Source organism: Pristiophorus japonicus, unplaced genomic scaffold (genome assembly GCF_044704955.1).
Source record: "Pristiophorus japonicus isolate sPriJap1 unplaced genomic scaffold, sPriJap1.hap1 HAP1_SCAFFOLD_315, whole genome shotgun sequence".
Classification (NCBI taxonomy): domain Eukaryota; kingdom Metazoa; phylum Chordata; class Chondrichthyes; family Pristiophoridae; genus Pristiophorus; species Pristiophorus japonicus.
The window spans coordinates 182261-190421 of NW_027252944.1; the positions used below are offsets into that span (position 1 = coordinate 182261).

The 8161-nt window shown below is 44.7% G+C and overlaps 1 non-coding gene across 1 annotated transcript; it reads right to left on the minus strand.

Annotated features, from left to right (window-relative positions):
- Window positions 1–647: 647 nt before the first annotated feature.
- On the minus strand, window positions 648–741 carry trnai-uau (transfer RNA isoleucine (anticodon UAU)). The gene is made up of 2 exons: window positions 704–741; window positions 648–683 (listed from the first exon to the last, which is right to left on the minus strand). It is a non-coding gene; the product is annotated as a tRNA-Ile (tRNA).
- Window positions 742–8161: the final 7420 nt, after the last annotated feature.

Genomic DNA, 8161 nt, shown 5'->3' on the forward strand with positions numbered 1-8161 from the left:
TTGCATTTTATTCATATTTAACAGCAACAATATCCGTGCCATGCGCAACTATGCTGTGGTCAGAGAAAAACGCCCTGAACTTCCGAAACTCCCGTGGCTTTTCTGTGGCTCACTTTCCTCTCTTCCCTTCCTCCTGCACGCTGCCAGTTTTTAAACCTTGTTTTAAATCTTGGTCTGGGCGAGGGCATTCCACATTCTCAGAGCCATCTCTACCGTTTCATTGCTTGATTTCTACGCTTATTAATTATGAATCTCCTTGAGCTACAATGGTAGCGCTTGCGACAATACAGTAAAAGGTCGCTTATAGGAAACACGTTGTGATCATAGTTTGGTTTTGTACAGAATTGAATCTATATCACTCAAGAGGGAATGTTATATTTACAATAAACTATATCGTCCTTTAAATTTTGGTTCATTCGCTCCCGAGTGCCAGATGAGGAATTGTTTGATGCCCTCATTTATTTCATGTGGGGAACAGGCACGGGTATTCAATCAGAAATAACCCACAGATTGACACCGGAATAACCACAGCGAGACAGCGAGACAGACAGCACCGTGGGAAATGGCGGAATCGACAAGAGAGATGGATGAACAGAAAACGGCCTCAGACTCTGAAAAGTGCAAACATCACATGCAAAAGCATCCGCTGCTCCAGGTGAGGCTCGAACTCACAACCTCGGCATTTCCCAAGCCTGTACTGTCATATAAGTACCGCGCGCTAACCGATTGCGCCACTAGAGCTGCATGTCCTGTGGTCTTTGTGCTCCCATCATACAGCTGCCTGTTCCACCTGTCTAACAAGGAGGAAGACAATGAATCATCGAATCATTCAACACAGAAGGAAGCTTTTCATCCCATCGTGTCGATGCCGGCTCTCTGCAAGAAGCCTTCAGTTATTGAGACTCCATAGATTTTCACCATAGACGTGTTTTATTATTTGTGTAATGTTTTGTTATTTGTAATGAATTTGGATGTCTGTTCGGGAACTTTATAAATATATTTGTGCATCTATCTGTGAGTTGTAAATTAAATTGTGTTGAACATTGATAATCAAATTATATTTGTTCATATATGTGTTATTATAAATCTATTTGTTTTTATGTCTGTTTCCGTTATGAATTTATCTCTAAGTATCTCTGTGCTTATAATTGTATTTACGTTTATTTGCGAGGTGTTTACAATTAGCATAGATACAAAGGTATTCACAGAAAATACATTTATAACAAACATAGATGCTCCACAATACTATTATAAATAACTTTGTTGCATTCAAAGACATAAACACGATCACAGATATACAAAATATATTTATATCCCACAGAACATATTGCAACTTAACACAGAGACACCAAAATATATTTAGAGCTAGCACTGATCAATGAACATTTTACTCTCTACGGTCCTCAGCAAATTTTGCTGTGCCTGTATTTCCTCTGCTTGGGCTCGGTGTAAGGGAAGGTTTTGCCGAGCCGTGGTATATCGTTTCCCAAGGATGGGCTGAAATGCGCTGTCTGAGGCCACGTTCACTGCTATAGTTGATATATAATAATCATCTGGACTTGTGTATAAAGGCATAATTACAACATCTACAGATGTTTCATCCTGGTACACAAATCCACTGCCAAATTAGTTCAACGGCTCACCCGCCCCAGTTGTTAAACTTCCCGCGAGGACATTGGTCCAAGCTCTATTGATGTACTACCCGATCTACTGTAACAGGTCCTCCTGCGCCACAACTGGTCCCAATGCCCCGGATTATGTTGCCCAAACTCGTGCACCATTTATCCAGACATACGTTGCTATTTCTAAACTCAATAGCGCGGGGCACTGGGAATAATCCACAGAATACCTTTGTGGTCGTGCTGATTAATTTTCTCAATTGGACCTGAAACTCTGATTGAAGGAACTCATCCCCTTGTTTCCTTATGTCATTGGTTAGCACATAGATCACGGCTTATGCTGCTCCCCTTCGCCCCTCAAAATGTTCTGCAACCACTCAGTGATGTTCTTTACCTGGCAGAAGGGAGGATACACACCACGCATGACTCACGTTTATCGTTGCAGAAAGGTACTGACTTTCGAATCGCCAATGACGTCAACTTATCTTACTTTTTAGTTTCAAAAGCAAAGTACTGCGAATCCTGTAAGCCTGAAATGAAATCAGGAAATGTTGGATATACTCAGCCAGTCAGGCAGCATCTCTGGAAATATTTCTGATGACGGAGTTGTTATTAAATGTCATTGACGTGAAGCGTCAACAATTGAATCCAGATACGTTCCGACATTGTAATCCCCAAGCGCCAGTTTGTGGGTATTGAAACCAATCCGGCTACCACGCATTAATCTGGTAGCTCAATTTTTGTTGTTGTTCTGGTAAAGTCGCAATAGCAGAGGACTGCAATGAAATATCCAAGTCTTTAAGATAAATCATATGTTTTACAATTAATAAAACGAGCCAGTTCCAAAAGACATTCAATCTTCAAAACGGTTAACTTCCACCGTTTAATTTCCGCCATGTCTGCCGGGGAAAAAGACAGGTTTTGGCTGTTTTTTTTAATTGCAGTTCATTGCTGTTGCGACTAGTTTACTTTGAACATTCTCCTTTTAAATATTCTCACAGAGGCCGTCTGACTGGTTCACGAGTTCACGACATCAACGTTTACTCACTCCTGTGACCGCAACCTCGTGGTTAGGATGCAGCGCTCTCTCCTCGTCGGCACAGGTTCGATGCATATTCCGGGATTTATTAAATTAAAATGAAGCTTATTAAGTTTATTACATAACATTCTGTGAAAGATGAATAATTATTGCTATCGCCATTGACAACTTGTCACGTTCTGTTTCAGACTGAGGGAAATACATGGCAACAGAGAGCCTGCCAAACTTCCAACTATTGCGGTCTCTAAGGGCAAGTATGATGTCAGCACACACCCGTCGAAGCCCCTCAAGTGCGCTTCTCAGAGCGCGATGTGCGTGCGCCGAAAACTGGCACTGGGACAGTCAAAATGGCTTTTGACAGATCCAATGCATCTCCGAGAGAAGGGTCATTGCGGTCGGAGATTTGCGCTATTTTCCCAACTCTTGCCTAGAAGATCTCCTTCAAACTCTTACGCCTGGTAAGGGTGACAGAGAGATAGATAGTCAGGGGAAGTGCATGTCACAGAAAGAGAGTGACAGACAGGGGGTTGTGATTGAGAGGAGACAGTCCGGAGAGACAGAAAGCAAGACAGACAGATTTTGAAAGAGAGAGAGAGAGAGAGCGACAGACTAGGGGGAGGGGAGACAGATTGAGTTAATTATGGTGGGGGTTATAGAATGCGACAATACTGAGGGGGGAGGGGCGGCAAAACCTACTGACAGGATGAGAAACGGATGGAGACAAACTGGGTGGTAGGGAGTTATGATGGGTGACAAAGAGAGAGGGAGACGTGGAAATCAGAAGGGAGGAGGCAGAACGTGGAGAATGATGGAAGGGGGAAGTGCGTGACAGACAGGGGAGGCAGAAAGGGAAGACTGACGGAGGGCAGATAGAGAGCGACAGATAGGGGCAGACAAGGTTGAATGGTGGAAGGGGACAGTAATTGACAGACAGGGGAGGCAGACGGGGGTTAGCCAGAAAGATAACATAGTGGGCTGAGATAGAGATAAAGAGAGAGAGACAAAAGGCGGGGTGAGGCAGTGAGAGTGAGAGAGAGGGGGTGAGACAGACGTGTAAGAGACAGATAAATAGAGAGTGTGGTGAAATAATCGGGGCAAACAGGGCGAAACGGCGAGAGATACAGATGGGGCAGACAGCAACGGCAGTCAGATGAGGAGATATAGACAGAGAGAGAGGCATACAGGAGAGACAGGAACAGAAAGACATACGAGGAAGCAGAATGAGAGAGATATACGGCGGATCAGACCGAGAGACAGACACGGGTAGGAGGGTGGGGAGAGAGATAGAGTGATGGAAAAAGGCGGTGGAAAAAGACAGATGGCAAGACAGAGAGAGGCAGGTGGGGGAGAAAGTAGGAGGAGACAGACCGGGAAAACACCGAGAGAGAGAGAGAGAGAAACCATACAGTAGCAGAGTGGGAATGTTACTGAACTACTAATCCAGAGGCCATGTCTGAAGATCGCCGAGATGTAAGTTCAAATCCTGCCACGGCAGCTGAAGAATTTAAATTGAGTTAATTACATGAATCTGGATTTAAAGAGCTAGTATCAGAAATGACCATGACAATACTGGATTGTCATAATAATCCATCTGGTTCACTAATGTCCTTTCGGGGATGAAATATGCCGTCTTTCCTGGTCTGGTCTATACGTGATTCCAGACGCAGAGCAATGTGGTTGACAATTCAATGCACTCTACAATGGCCCAGCGAGACACTCAGTTGAAGCAAACTTCAGCGACAAAGTCGGCACTGCGGGAGTCTCTTCACCACACGGACTGCAGCGGTTCCAAATACTCAGCTCAGCACCACCTTCTCCGGCGTAGTTTCAGAAGGGCAATAAAGGAAGGAAGGCCTTGGTAGCTACGCCCACATTTCTGAATTAATTTTTTAAAAAACATGGGAGACAGGGAAAGATGCCGACAGAGAGTGAAATAGAGACAGAGGCAGACGGCGGGGTAATCGATTGGTCAAACAGAGTGAGAGAGATGAAGAGACAGCAGGGAGGCAGACGTGGAGAGAAAGAGGGAGAGAACCAGAAGGCGGAGTCAGATAGACAGATCGGCGAAGTAAAGAGAGATAAACATTTGGGGGTGACAGCGATAATGAGAGATGGGGATGCAGCTGTGGATAGACAGAAGTGAATACACGTGCGGAGGGTTAGAGTGGGACAGACGCAGGAGAGAAATGGGCAGAAAACAGACCCGGAAAGACAGGGAGAAAACGTCGTGGTAGACAAAGAAAAAGAGCTTGGGGAGCGAGAGAAAGAGAGAGGGAGCAACAAATTGGGTGTGGTCGGATAGAGATTGACTGGAAGAATGGTGCACTGCGACAGACTGCGGTAGATAGATGATATATTACAAAGACAAAAGCTGAGACGGTGCTCGACGGGAACAGGAAAACTGGTGAGCCAGAGGGGCGGCAGAGAGAGCGAGAGAAAGACAGGTGAGAGATAGGAAGGAGATAGAGAGGGGCGGTGTGGGTGGTGGGGGTTGGGGGCAGAGGGAGAGAGTGACCTACAGGAGGTGATAGAGAGAGAGCGACAGACCGTGTGGTGGAGATAACCGACTGGAAATGTAAAAGAAGGAGACAGAGTGGGTGAGGCTGATGGTGGTAGACAGACGGGAGGATGTAGAAGGGGAGAGAGATACACCTGATGTAAACGAGGAAGACAGAAATAGAACAGACGAATCAGACAGACACAGAAAAGTTAGGGAGAGAGAGAGCCAGACAGGTGAGACAGAGAGGGTGACAAACGGGGGAGTTAAACAGGAGGGAGACAGGGAGGTAACGACAGAGACAGACAGTGAGAGAGATCGGTTGTCAGACTGCGGGGCCAGACGGACCGAGAAGTGCAAGGGACAGACTCGAGAGACAGAGACAGAGGGATGGAGGGGGAGAGACTGATGGGCACAGATGAGGAGACAGAAATAGAGATAACAGCAGAGGAAAGTAAAAGACAGTGGGAGTCAGACGGAGAGAAAGGCGGGAGGGGCACAGAGAAAGACAGACGGAGGTTACACAAGTGGCGAGAAAGACCGCGGAGTGATAGGTTGGGCAAGAGAGTTTTGGAAACAGATGGGGAGACAGAAAGAAAGACAGACATGAGGAGAAAGTGAAAGAAAAACAAACGGGGAGACTCTTTTCAGTCCCGGTCTCGTCCAATTTTAGCAAATAGAAATGTAACTGGCACTGTAAATAGTGTCGTGGAACATAATGTTGCAAAGAGACGCTTATTAAGTGCTTGTGAAAATAACTATGCAGATATAGGTCCCAGTGACGAAGTGTAAATTATTTCATATTGAACCTAAGAAAGATGGATCAGAGTATATTATACTGAGAAACTGTGCCTGAGAATGATATTTAGCGGTGCAAGTAATGAAATCTCTCCAAATCCCCCTGTTTTTGGTGGTCATAATTTCCCTGTCTTTTGAACACAAAATGCCCCTGTTTCTGAAACTCCTTATTTCCATGTACCCGGAGCTCTGAATTCCTCATGTTTCAATAGCTCCTAATTCCTCTGTTTCAGGAGCTCCTCATCCCTCTGTTTCAGGAGCTCCAAATTCCTGTTTCTGGAGCTCCTTATCCCTCTGATTCAGGAACTCCTGATTCCCCTGTTGCAGGAGCTCCTTATCCCACTGTTTCTGGAGCTCCTAATTCAGCTGTTTCTGGAGCTCCTTATACCTCTGTTACAGGAGCTCCTTATCCCTATGTTTCTGGAGCTCCGAATTCTCCATTTTCTTGCACACCTCATTTCTCTATTTCAGCAGCTTCTAATTCTCCAGCTTCAGGTGCTCCTCATTTCCCTGTGTCAGGAAATCCAGATTATCCTCTTTCTGGCGCTCAAATTACACTGTTTCTGTCGCTCCTTGTTCTAATGTTTCAGTAGTATCTTTGTTCCATGTTTTGGAGTAAATAATGCCACTGTTACTGGAGCTCATAATTCCCCTGTATCAGGTGATCCTAATTCAACTCTTTCTTGAACTGCTAACTCTCCTTTTCTGCTGCTCCTAATTCCCCTGATTTATAAGGTAAGTGCTGGAGCTCTTAATTTTTTATTCTTAATTACCCTATTTATGGCGCTCCTACTTTCCCTGATTATGATGCCCTCTCATAACTTCCCAGTATTTGGATCTAAGAATTTCATTGTAACTGTAGCTGTATCATAATTACTTTGTTTATGGAGCTCTCTACTAATTTTCAGGTTTCTGTTACGGTCTCCTAATTCCCCCGAACTTGGAGGTCCGAATTCCACTTTTTCTGTTGTTCCTAATTATTCGTGTTTCTGGAGATCCGAATTCAAATGTTTCTTGATCATATTTCCTGTCATTCTAGGGCACTCTCATTCCGTTGTTTCTGGAGATCAACCAATACGGATGTTTCTGGAGGTCCTAATTTCCTTGTTTCCGGAGCTCCTAATTCCCCTGTTTCCGGAGCTCCTAGTTCCACTGTTTCTGCTGCCCCATCCCAATTCATTCTTTTTATGAATATCCTAACTCCGCTGTTTCAGAAACTCCTACTTCTGCTGTATCTGGTGCATTTAATTCCACGTGTGTATACACCACCTGAAGTAATGAAAGCCATTTGCTTTAAGAAGCTGATGGCACATTTCTAACATTGTCGATCTGCTTGCATAGGCAGGACAAGCGGTTAATTGGACATTCTTGCAGAATATTTCTGTTTGGATGCAAAAAGCAGGCAATTGAATGCCTAGCGTTGTTTCAAACGGGAGAGGAGCTGGCCCAGAGTTTAAGGCGAATAACTGCTAATCCATTGTGATCTGCATGCGTCGCTCCGAATCCCATAATCGTCCTTATTGTATAAAACGTTTGAAGCCACTTGTTGTTTTGTCAATCACATAAAACCTCATGGCCAAATTTGCCTTTTACTTTCAAGGATGCTGTACTTTGGTCATGTCATGTCTCAAATGAATATAGGGCCTATAATTACGGCATCACTGGGTGTGTACGGAGTACATACGCAAGCGGCAAGGCGACTGACTTCAATTGTAAACACGATGTTGCATCCATTCCTTGAAAAAACCTTGTCCCAAATTTCCTCTCAATTTTAAAAACAACAACAAATGTTGCGTCAACGAAGGCGTCTGACTTCGATTGTAACTGTGATGTTATCAGAAGATTGCAGGTTCGAGTCTTGCCGCGGTCAACTTACTCGCCGTGTGAAATTTTATATTCTTTATTTTGATTCTGCCTCAAGCCCAACTATCTCGAACAGTCACTCACCTGAAGTAAAGGAAGGTTGTTTGCTTTAAGAAGCTAATGGCATATTTTTCTCACTGCTGATCTGGTTGCACGGGCAGAACAGGCGGTGCAGGAGACTTTCTTGCACATTATGTCTGTTCGGAAGCAAAAAGTAGGGGAAGGTTGTCTGACCTTGCTGTAAATAGGAGACGAGGTGGCAGAGAGGTTCAGGCGATGGACTGCTAATCCAGTGTGCACCCACCCTCGTCGTTATTGTGTTAAACATTTGACACCTCTGGTTTT